The 12,436-nt window shown below is 40.6% G+C and overlaps 1 long non-coding RNA gene across 1 annotated transcript in view; it reads right to left on the bottom strand.

The window, feature by feature from the left end:
- Positions 1 to 257: 257 nt before the first annotated feature.
- LOC114671312 (uncharacterized) overlaps positions 258 to 12,436 on the bottom strand; it is a 95,228-nt gene continuing 83,049 nt past the window's right edge. The window contains exons 2-3 of the long non-coding RNA XR_003721227.2: positions 1,374 to 1,494; positions 258 to 277 (exon numbers count right to left, since the gene is read on the bottom strand). This is a non-coding gene — a long non-coding RNA (uncharacterized LOC114671312). The remainder of the gene's footprint in view (positions 278 to 1,373; positions 1,495 to 12,436) is intronic.

The following is a 12,436-nucleotide window of genomic DNA, read 5'->3' on the forward strand; positions in this document are numbered from 1 at the left end:
TTTCTAGGGTTTGCTATAACAAATTACCACAAACTGGGTGACTTTTAAAAAAATGGAAATTTATTCTGTCACAATTCTGGAGGATAGAAGTCCAAAATCAAGGTTTCCACAGGGTCATCCTCCTCCAGAGGCTCCAGGAAAATTCCATCCCTTGCCTCTTCCAGGTCTGGAGGCTTCCGGGGCTACGGCTGCATCACTGTCATTTCTGCCTCCAGCATCATGTGACCTTCTCCTCTGTGTGTCTTCTCCTCTTTTGTCTCTTATAAGGACAGTTAGCCTTGGAATTAGAATCCACATGGATAATCTAGATGATCTTGTCTCAAGATCTCTATTTCTATCCACAAAAGACACATTTTCCAAATAAGGTCATATTCACAGGTTTCAAGATGCGGACATATCTTTTTGAGGGTCACCATTCACACTACTACAGGATGTAAGCACAGACACACATACTCTCTCTCTCTCTCTTCCAATGAGAGAGAAAAGAGGGAAGACAAGATGCCCATGGGTGGTAGCCTAGCATCTGGATGGGTGGAGTAAAGGCTCTCTAACTGCACTCTCCTGCTCCTTTTAGGTGAGTTGTCTGGGCACAATGGGTTTATGCTGAGCTGAGTCGGGGAACTACAATGCTACCTCCCCAACCTGAACACAAGCTCTAAAATCAGTGAGAAAGTGAATCCCGCCTAGAATCCCTCAAGAGTTAAATTTCTTTCAAATGCTTACTGTAGAGAAATGGATCAACAAAGAGCATACTTGGGGAAAACGTATCTGGCATTTATAGAGCATAAAATTTGACGAGCACCATCAATTAGACATCCACTATAACACACCTTCAGATAGGTGTTTTGCAAATAAAAGTCAACCTAAGAAAGCTGAAATATGTGCAGGGTGTGCAGTTAAATGATTAAATGAATTCGTAGCACCTGCTGCTTAGACAATCTCTGCTCATCAACAAGATCTCCAAACACATTCTAGAGGACTAATTTAATGCCAGCTACTGGGAATGAAGCAAAATCCTAATTTTATCCCGTGGAAATTTACTTCTCAATGAAGGCAGCTAAGAAGATGGAGAAAGCCCACAGGCTTTGATAAAAATTCGCTGGGGTTCTGTTAGGATGTGCCTCCAGAAGCTGCATTTACCTTTTTGCCTATGTGCCTGCCTCCTTAATTAGGTAGAAATTATATATTTAGTCTGGGGCCAGACTTATCAAAACTGGATGCTTTCCCCAAAAATTCACTTAAAGTCTTAAACCTATGGCTTAGAAGTAACTTCCTCCTCAGGGGAACCCACCCCCCAATACTTCCCCTTCTTTCTTATGTTTGAAATTCTAAAGGATTACTGGATGTGGGCTCTCTGGCCCCATGTCACTCACCTGCCTTTGTCATCCCTGGCATGCACTGACCCAGAGTGGGGCTCATGGATAGGAATCATCTGGGAGCTTGTTAGACCAGCAGCATCTCAGAGACATCCCAGATTCACTATCCTCATCTTACCTGCAGGCACATTAAAATGTGAGATGCATGCCCTAACTCACGCTGCCTCAGGAGGATATGACATTTGCTCTGGCCTAGCCTCCCAGCAAGCCTGCTCTCTTGTTCATGACTCTGCTTACTCATCTGCTATTTGTATGAACAGTGATTTTCAACCCGAGCTACACATTGAAATCTCCTAGCAGTTGCAGATTGTTGAATTTTTTTTTCTTTTCGTGAGAAAAGTGGCATCCTCAGAGATCTTGATTTGTCTAGAAGAGAACCCAAGCGCAGTCTTTTTTTTTTTTTTAATAAAAATCTTAATTAACCATTCCTAGGAGATTTTAACATGCAACCAGTTTTTAAAACACTGTCACGGAATAGTGGTTTTCAAAGTGTGGTTTTACCATGGGCAGCCTGAACATCATTGGAGCTTATAAGAAATGCAAATTCTTGGGTTCCATCTGAGATGGATTTAGGCTTGGTGGGGAGGGTGGTGCGGGGGATAGGGGTGGTTGCAACAGTCTGTGTTTTAGCAAGCTCTCCAGGTCATTTTGATGAGGGTAAAGCTTGAGAAACACTGCCATTGAGTATTTCTTGCCAGTCATTCAAAAGTTCCATGAAAGGTAGAAAAATGAGGAAGTCTGGCGCTTACCCTGGAATAATGAAAATTTACTTGGAAGAAATACCTTGAACATATGGGCAGATCCAGACACAACACATACCTTCAGGTCCCTGTAATTCTAGCCAAAATGTGACGAAGTACAAGCCAAGTGCATGTTAGTAAATATGACGAAGTACAAGCCAAGTGCATGTTAGTTCGTAGGAAAAAAACCTTTCACTCCTGAGTGAGAGGATTGCTGTACAAGCAGGTAATGTATGGAAGTAACACAACCGTAAATAATAGGAGAAAGGAGGGCATTTAGGAGACTAGCCTGGCTTACTAAGAGATAGACCAAAACAATCAATAGGTGGCAGTCAAACTATGAAGGAGCTTGAATGCCACTCTAAGCTACGTAAGTATTTCTAAGAAAATACTACCAGGAAAATATTGAATGTATGAGTTATAGTTAGCTAGACAAAAGGAAAAAAATGGTGAGGAAATTTTTAGGCAGTAAAAGGGTATGTACCAAGGCCCTGAGATAGGAAAAAGCATGGTATCTTCAATGGAATCCTTAATCAGAGTTTGTTGAAGCAGTTATGTAGGATGTGGAGACTTAGGACTCATCTGCTAGGATGATGAGAAGGTGATTTTAGAGGGAGGAGATTGATAGGACTTGTGACCTGGAAATTCCAACTCAATTCTAAGAGACTCCTAGCCTGATTATGCTTACTTAATAGAATTCTCCCATCTCTTAAGGTTTCTTAGATTCCTTATCTTTCTAATTTCTTTTCTCTCATGTAAACTAATGGGATGCTTTCAATAACTGAAAAGTTAATGTAGGGAAATTTTACAGCACAACTTTGAAGGCAGCCATAGTAATGTATTATATTGAAAAGCACACTTAATGATGGGTGTGTGGAGTTCATGAATAACAATAGTTCATTTGTAACCACTTCATGTAGTGTATATGTACCACTTTTTGGAGCACTGCCATTTAAAATTATCTCCAGGACTCATTCTTGGTACCAAAAAAAGGAAAATAAAGTTAGGGATATTGCTGGATTTTGATGCTTCAGGCATCAAAAGAGGCGTTCCTGCCCTTCAAGGTAACAGGATCCCCATTCTCTAATTTTTCCCTACTCTATAGCTCTGACATCACATTCTATCTCCCAAAACCACCTTTCTGGATCTCAGATCGTGTGCTCTCAAACAGTGCTCCAAGGTTAGATCGTAAGACTCAGGTGTGACCAATCAAAACACTGTATTTCACAAACTGTAATACAGAGATGGACTGGTTGCCTATGGCCCGAAACATCAGATGACGGAACTTGATCAAAATCTCCTAAACGTTTTCTGAAAAATAAAATGTGTAACATGGCCAAGAATATTTTGAAAAAATAGTGCAATAAGGCAAAACTGTTGTTCTCCTAGTTATTATAACACTCCATAAATCTGCAGTAATTTAAGTGGTGTGATACTGGTTGAAAAATTGTCAAATAAGCCAAGTGGAAAACATAGAGAATCCAGAAACAGATTCAGATATATGGAACGTATATTTGTAAGGATATCATTTTAAAGGTCAGTGATGAAAACAAAACTACTAAATAAAAGTAGAAGATATAAATAACATTGGAAAAGTGGGCTATTTGGGAAAATGAAAGTTTGATCCCTCCTATATACTAATCCAAAACTGAATTCTAGATAGTTTAAAATACTAACTGTAAAATCCTATAAATAGTGGTTTTCAAATCATTGCTTCATATTTTAATTATACGATGAGCTTTCAAAAAACCTCAGGATCCATTACATAACAATAAAGTGAGAATCTGGGGTGGTGAAACCCAAGTATCAGTAATTTTAAGATTTTTCTGGTGTTTCTAATGTGTATCAGAGTTTGAGAACTGTTTCTGGTTAATAGAAAAACTTCCTCCTAGGTTTTCTAACAGGCAAAGCAAAGAATATGTTAATAACAAGTGACACAGTTTTTATTTTAAAAAAGTTAAATGTTCAGGAGACTTACAGATTTTCCTGGTACTGGAAAATAGACACAAACATCAACATTTTAAAACTTTGTAAATTACCAGCACATTCTATAAACTTGTTAAATTAACAGTGACTTTATAGCACTAATGCCTATGTTAGTTGTGCTTTTCCACCCTTAAACCTCTTGAGAGGGATCATACTTGCCCAACTACAGAGGAATTAGAGAAAGGATTGGAGAAAATTTGGCATATTTTCTCACATTTTCCTTTGTGATAATCAGAGTAGTTACCTACTTAAATGGATAGTGGCTTCACTATCATCAAAAATAGCTCACTTTATATGTATGTACCACTCTAATTACCAGTTCTTCATATCGTTTAGCATTGGGTGCACCTGACTGTGGAGCCCTGATGCAGATATTTTGGACTTTAAGTATCTAGACTATTTCTTATACCTACCTATTGATCATGAAATCCTTTTACCCTGAGTTTTTTTTTTTTTTTTTTTTTTTTTTTTGAGACGGAGTCTCACTCTGTCGCCCAGGCTGGAGTGCAGTGGCCGGATCTCAGCTCACTGCAAGCTCCGCCTCCCGGGTTCACACCATTCTCCTGCCTCAGCCTCCCAAGTAGCTGGGATTATAGGCGCCGCCACCACGCCTGGCTAGTTTTTTGTATTTTTTAGTAGAGACGGGGTTTCACTGTGTTAGCCAGGATGGTCTCGATCTCCTGACCTCGTGATCCACCCGTCTTGGCCTCCCAAAGTGCTGAGATTACAGGCTTGAGCCACCACGCCGGGCCTCACCCTGAGTTTAGATACAACTACTGAATCCCTCCTTCATAAGCCCTAGACTGTCACTATCAAATAATTAGAATGGGCGAATAGGTCCAAATATGTCTGTCCTGCCCGTTCTAGACACCTACAAGAATTCTCTCTTTCATTGTGACCACAGAGAGGGAACCACATTTAGTGAGTAATCTAGTGGGAACAGGTACTGGAAATATGGCTGAGCCACTTAAACAGGAAAGAGATGCTGGGATGAAGATCATGTAGCAGGACTTAATCATCTAGATCTAAGGCTAAGGTTCCAGAAAGAAGAAATTGGGTGTCAAGAACTGTGAAGGGTCTGAGATTGAACCCTACTTGCTAGTCAACAAGTTAGCCTGCTAGTTTCATAGATGATCTCAGAAGACATGTGACTTCTGGATCAGAGACAACGAACTTTATTAAGGAGAACACAGGAGGCAGCATGAGCTTTCTGTTTGGATCAGTTGCCCTTGTCGCTCAAGTGCCATGGGGAGGGCGAGAGTGGGAGTCACGCAGAAGTGGGCTCAGGGTGATGCAACTCACAGAATAGATATTTTGCCAAAGCCAAGAAATCCCAAGGCTAGAAAACAATCTATGAAGGGAGCTTCAAGCAAACCTGTCTAACCTTGCCCTAGAGGGAGACATTTCATGGTTATACTGCCTCTATCTTTGAAGGATGTTTGTTAAACAAATGTTCCTTGGAAGATAGTCCAAGGACATGCAGAAATGCCATAGAACACTACTCTTCAACACCAGGAACAAGAGATAGCAGATAGGACCCCCCAAATACAACAGGAATAAGACCAGAACACAAAAGATTAAATAAATAAAATCGACATCCAGTGTTAGAGTCCCAGTTTTCTAAGTCAGATGACTAATGAATTGGGTTTCCAGTAAGAGAAATGCTGTGTGAACCTAGGATGCGATGGGAATTTCTTCTGACCCAATTATTCTGATGTTCCACACCCAACAACCAGAATCATCATCATAGGTGTCTGAAGGTAAAATCAAAGTTAAGGTATTTCTCAGGATGCCACATTTTTACTGGCTGTCCAGGAAATTAAGTGGTTTTGCATCCTAAATGTACTTCTATTTTCCTTTTCATTATGGATTTCATTACAGGTGTACAAGCCACTACGAACATAGCCAAAGGATGTCATTATTATCTAGTGCCTTATAATTCCAATTAGATTAGTCACTTTAAGAATGTTGAAGCAGTTAGGGAAGTTCCCAGACACTAAATAGCTCTGGCATTTTCAGCAATTTTAGTTAGTTCAGCTTTGCACAGAGAACAGCTGGAGAGGTAAGAGTATAAAGATGTGCTGATTACAAGTCAAGGAACCTGAGGAAAATCTAGATTAAACACATTCAATTTTTGCTCACCCCAAGAGACAGTCAATGAGAAATTCTTTCTCCCCCTACACCCAAAACAGGGAAAGTGATAACAAGGGAAAATAGAAAGACGGACACCTGGAGACATCCCATAAGCTTACCATGAATTTTCTTCTTATTCAGAGCTGCTCTTGCTGATTTGGAAATGTGTTCAGCTTGCTTTCTTCGGGATTCTGTTGAATATACATAGGAGGCAACGGCCACGGCTAATTGAAAGATGATGTTATGGCAAGCAAGGCAGTGTCGCAGAAAGTGAACTGGGCTTGGAGTTCCAGTGTGTGAACTGTGACTAACTGTCCATGGGACTTTAGTCAAGGCCCTCCTCTGATTTGAATTTCTGTTTCCTCCTTAATAAAATGAGTAGGCACTCACTATTTCTATAGTGTTTGAAATATCTTTTAGGAAGCAAGGCAATTCCAAAGAGAATCTTTATGAGCAACTTGGTGGGAGATAGAAGAATGAGTTAAAGAGAAAGGCCAAGAAATCAGACTTCAGGTTTCCTTTCAGTCATAAAGTAAAACTCCCTTGAGAGAACAACCAGACTCATTCAAAGATGCAACATGAAATACTGAAAGGGCCCCCAACCTGCTCCCAAGCTGGGAAATAGCATATATATGCTTTACTTGGAAATGAATAGGACTTAGGGCTGTCTCCTTGTTCATTCATCCCTTTTAAAAGGAAACTTGGGAACAGATAATATGGAGATAGTGCCATCTCGAGAACAGAGTTCATCAGATTATATAACTTGGGGAGTTCCTCTGAATCGCAGGAACTGAGAGACGGCTAAGAGAGTGGGAACAAAAGTGCCCCAAGACTTATCCATGGCGTCTGACCTTGGGCATCTCAGGACTGAAGTAAAGCAAGTGAAATGTGCCCTTGTCATTTATATATTCCTGCCATTTTGACCTCCTGTTCTGGATCCTCATTTTAGAGGATCTAAACGTCTCCATTCATTTTGTCTTATAATGGGAAGGGAGGACTGGAAACACACCTGGGATGACGCGCAGGTTCTAGGCTGGCTTGACTCCCTGCTGCACACATAGCTCTGAATGGATGCAGACTAGTGCTTTTCATCCCCCTCTCCTTATTTATTTATTTATTTATTTAGAGACTGAGTCTTGCTCTGTCACCCAGGCTGGAGTGCAGTGGCACAATCTTGGCTCACTGCAACCTCTGCCTCCTGGGTTCAAGCGATTCTTCTGCGTCAGCCTCCTGAGTAGCTGGGATTACAGGTGCATGCCACCATGCCCGGCTAATTTTTGTATTTTTAGTAGAGACGGGGTTTCACCATGTTGGTCAGACTGGTCTTGAACTCCTGACTTCATGCTCCACCCACCTCGCCTCCCAAAGTGCTGGGATTACAGGCATGAACCATTGTCCCCCTTTAATTCCTCTTTTGGCTTTTCTAAGAAGGCCCGGAGTTCATTTGGAGTTAAGAAGAGAATTTGATTGGTTCACAGATGCCATACAAGTTAGAAATATTTAGGGCCCTGGAAAGGGAAATATTTCCATATTCAGAGCCCTTGCCTTGGTGAGCTGCAGTCTAGCAGGAAGGCTGGTGTGTAAACAGCAGGGTCACCCCAGCTCTGCCAGGCAAACAGGGTAGAGCCTTCAATTCCTCATGCCGTAGACTGGTGAGGATACTACACTCAGAAACAAAAGGTTAAAATAATGTGTCTAAAATGTCAAAAACAGCTTCAGAAGTGATGTGGAAATGTGTGAGATGGTTCTGTGGAGAGAAAACATTCACCCAGAATATGTGGTTTATCCTGTACGAGAAGCAGGATATGCTGTCAGTTCTCATGCTGTAAACAGTACAAGAACTGCTAATGGAGAGAAATTCCAAGACACAGATTTCCATAGAAAAGTTTCCCCAAAATCCATGCCCTACCACCTCAGTTCTTCAGATATCTTGGTCTATGGTTTAGGACAGTTTATATTTCTTAGGGCCCAACTTAGGACACAAGATAGCTGTGAAAATAATGGAGAGATGGCAAATAGAAATATACCACACAGAGAACAATAAATTGAGGTTTTAAGAGGCCTTTTAGCCAAAAGCACTTTGGAATAATTTACCTGGAAGGAATGACTCCTGTACTCTGGCAGATCAAAATCAGGTTAGTACATCTGTTAGACAAAGCAAGTGTCGCGGACTTATTCCCATCACTCATCACACTTACAATACTTGCTAAATGTCTTAATTTGGCAAAGTAAGATCTGTCTGCCATTTTTAGAACTGTACCCCCCCAGTTTGCTCAGCATATATAAAGGTCATAATTTTTCTTTGTGATAAAGAAAGAGGGCCGGGCACGGTGGCTCAAGCCTGTAATCCCAGCACTTTGGGAGGCCGAGGCGGGTGGATCACGAGGTCAGGAGATCGAGACCATCCTGGCTAACATGGTGAAACCCCGTCTCTACTAAAAATACAAAAAACTAGCCGGGCGTGGTGGCGGGCGCCTGTAGTCCCAGCTACTCGGAGGCTGAGGCAGGAGAATGGCGTGAACCTTGGAGGCGGAGCTTGCAGTGAGCCGAGATCGCGCCACTGCACTCCAGCCTAGGTGACACAGCGCGAGATTCCGTCTCAAAAAAAAAAAAAAAAAAAAAAAAAAAAACAGAGAACAATAGAAGGGGGGAGAGAACTTTGTGTATTTGTACGCCTAGTCTCAGAGAATCACTGAAACAGCAACTAAAATGGTCAAGTATCTTTTTTTACCCACTCAGTCAGAAAGATCTGAAATGATACATGTTAGTAGCATATACTCTAACTTCAGAGCTGCCAGAGTGGTCCCACATTAGCCAGGATATTTCATTTGAATTGCTTATTGCATGATCGTTGCCAATAAATATTGACTGAATAATTACGGAAGACAGGCAATTTTGGGGACAAGGCTAGCATTCTCCAACTTAGGTCAACAGCCCTTTTCTGAAGGCTGAAAATGTGAACCTGGCTTCACATTAAAATCACTGCATAGCTTTTAGGAAATAGTGATTCCAGGCCCCTACATCCAGAGACTCTGATATGGCCAAGGCAACAGGGTCTCCCTGACTCAGACCATCAGCAATGAGAATCCCACTTTGGGTGACATAGGGAGTAAAATTACAAACTGTAATAATCAAGAGAGAGGAGTTTTGTAATAGGGAGATAAGATATTTAGAAAGATATGTGGATATGTGGAATTTCCTACTAGTTGTATATATAATACACATGCGAACACACACACACACAGGAAATTATATCAGGTAGGCTTACATGGTTATGCATGCTGGGCAAAAAGAATCTGTGTCTGATGTAGTAGAAATAAAATATACTAATCGGGCCAGGCATGCTGGCTCACACCTGTAATCTCAGCACTTTGGGAGGCTGAGGCAGGCAGTTCACAAAGTAAGGAGTTTGAGACCAACCTGGCCAACAGAGTGAAACCCTATCTCTACTAAAAATACAAAAAAAAAAAAAAAAAGCTGGGCATGGTGGTGGGCGCCTGTATTCCCAGCTACTTCGGAGACTGAGGCAGGAAAATCGCTTGAACCTGGGAGGCAGAGGTTGCAGTGAGCCGAGACTGCACTCCAGCCTGGATGACAGTGCAAGACTTTGTCTCGAAAAATAATAATAATAATACACACATACACACACACACACACAAACACACACACACACCACCGAATCAAGTGGGTTTAGAGAAACTAGCTTTGGTTCTTGTAAACCAAACCAAAGTGGTGAAAAGAAAGGTAAAGTGTATGGATCTTCCAATAAACAAACAAACAAACAAACAGACAAAAAAACTAGAACCTGGAAGTAGTTTAACCAAGAAGAATGGAGGATCTACATAGTATTTAGAAGTGCATTCCTGATTGTCCTGACTACAGCAACCCCTTCTAAACTAATAATATCATAATCTGAGTAAAATCACAGATAAATGAAGAAAAAAATAGCTGGGAAATGAATGATATGCAGTCCAGTGACCCTCACCTTAAAGGAGGACTCGAGAGGAAGCTTTGGAAGGCTTGGCAGAAGACAAAGTATGGGCTCACATGGGCTAAACCCTGGGTCATAAATAAAAAGTTGTCAGTATCCTACACGCTCCAGAGAGTCTTAGGAATGGTACTTGCTCTGTCTTTGACACTTAGATGATCAAGGTGAATAAACTAAGTGTGTATGCATTGCACCATTTGTTCTACCGGGCGGCATTGCTTCATGCGAGAGAAGATAACTGCTTTTGTAAATTGTGTCAGCTTGCTGCCTGGAGTGCTCTCCCTGCCTCTGGCTGTCATCAAGAAGTTTGAAGGACCCTTCATGAGGGTGAGGATTAAAGATCTTAGAACAGTGTATGACTGGTACACTACAGTGACACCATGAAGAAAGACCCGTTCCTCTGCCCAATTTCACATGTCCTAGAAGCAGCTCTGACGTGATCTGATGTTTTGAAAAATGAGAGTGACTAGTCTGAAAAAAAAATTGTTTGAGTTCATGCTAGAGCAAAATCAGGACCTTATATGCTTCTGTCTTCAAAGACTCATGACTTGTATATGAAGAGGTATGTAAACCCCATGTGGGTGTCCCAGTGACCAATGGACCTATTAACAGCTATGAGAGTAAAACAGGGACGAAAACATGATTAGGATGTTGTGATTATTTTCATGGGTTATCGGAACAGGTCCTCTACTTGGAGTCATGAGATCTGGGCTCTGTTTGAAGTTTCACACATATTAATCCCGGTATCTAAAACAACACATTGATGGTTTCTGTGTTGAGCAGTTGTTTAGTTAAGAAACACTCTGAAAGGGATGGGAGGGAGTTTTTTTTTTTATATATATAGGCTGTGTAGAATTCCTGAAAGGTGAAGCTTTCATGTCACCGCTGTGCTCCCCTGGTGAGCTGTTCCTGCTGCTTTCTCGATAGCCATTTATTTTACTATGGTATCCATAGCTGCTGACATGCCTATGGCCTGGGGGCACATACAGCAGCTTAGTCTGCACTGCAACCTGCTGGGAGAAACTTTAGTACCAAGTAGCTGCTTAATGATTACTTGTATGAAGTGTGTGTAAGAAAATATAATTCTGCTTAGTTTTTGTTTAATTTTGTCAACTCATGGGAGGTGCTACAGTCTAGAGAAAAGAGCTTGGGCTTTGAAGTCAGCCCACCTATATTTCAATCTCAGCTGTTTCAAAATCTTTATCTGAGGAACTTAAGAAAGTCACTTAACCTCTTTGATCTCCAGTTCCTCCCTTGTAAAATGTGGATGATAAGACCTACATAGGCGTCTTTTCATGACTGTATAATGATAAAAATGTAGCCATGTATATTAAGGAGCTCAGGAGGCTGAAGAGAACTATAAGAATATTTGTTTTTTTAATGTCAATATATAAATATGATTATTTAGTATATACTCAAACATTCCTCACTGGAGAAGATAGCAGAACTCTCAACCAATTCTGGCTAAAGGTCTGTGTCTGAGGTTATCAGCAGGCAAAGACTTGAAATTATCTCAAAATCAAAAGACTTTCTATATTTTCAGTGATCATCACAAAAGCAAATATTAAAGAATGATACGTTGAGCGATTTTTTAAAAAGTGAAAAAGTGTATCTTCTTTGTCACTCTAAAACTAAGTAAACCCATCAACATTATTTTCACACCTGGTGAGTGATGAGGTTAGTTTTGTGCTTTTGAGCCACCACTATTTAATTATGATCTATAAGCAGTATTTAAAAAGACAAAATACAATTTGATCCACTTTAATCTTTATTTTTATTCATTCCTTCTTTAATCATTTGCTTCATTGAGCATTTACATGGTTAATTTCACTGAATTATTCTAACTACTGAATAGTGGGGCTTTTATCTGAACTTTTAAAAGTTCCTCATTAGAAAATACTTGTAAGTTTAAAATACACTTTAGTTGTGGCCAAGAATCCTTATAAATCAGTTCAATGACAGCGAATTCAAGTTAGAAAGCAAGACGACTGTGAGATCATTTTAAAATGTATAATTGTATTTTCTAACATACATAAAGGCAGTGCTCACTTTGGCAGCATCCACAGGTCATTTTTTCCTGCTATTAACCAAAGTGTTTAACGTTTGGAGGTGTCCTAGGTTTGCAGCACCATTCGTGCCTTCTCTACTGAGCAATCACAAGAAAAAGATCTCATCATTGCCTCTAACCCCGGGAAGGACACTGCTAGCCATGA

This window comes from Macaca mulatta, chromosome 12 (assembly GCF_049350105.2).
Source record: "Macaca mulatta isolate MMU2019108-1 chromosome 12, T2T-MMU8v2.0, whole genome shotgun sequence".
NCBI lineage: Eukaryota > Metazoa > Chordata > Mammalia > Primates > Cercopithecidae > Macaca > Macaca mulatta.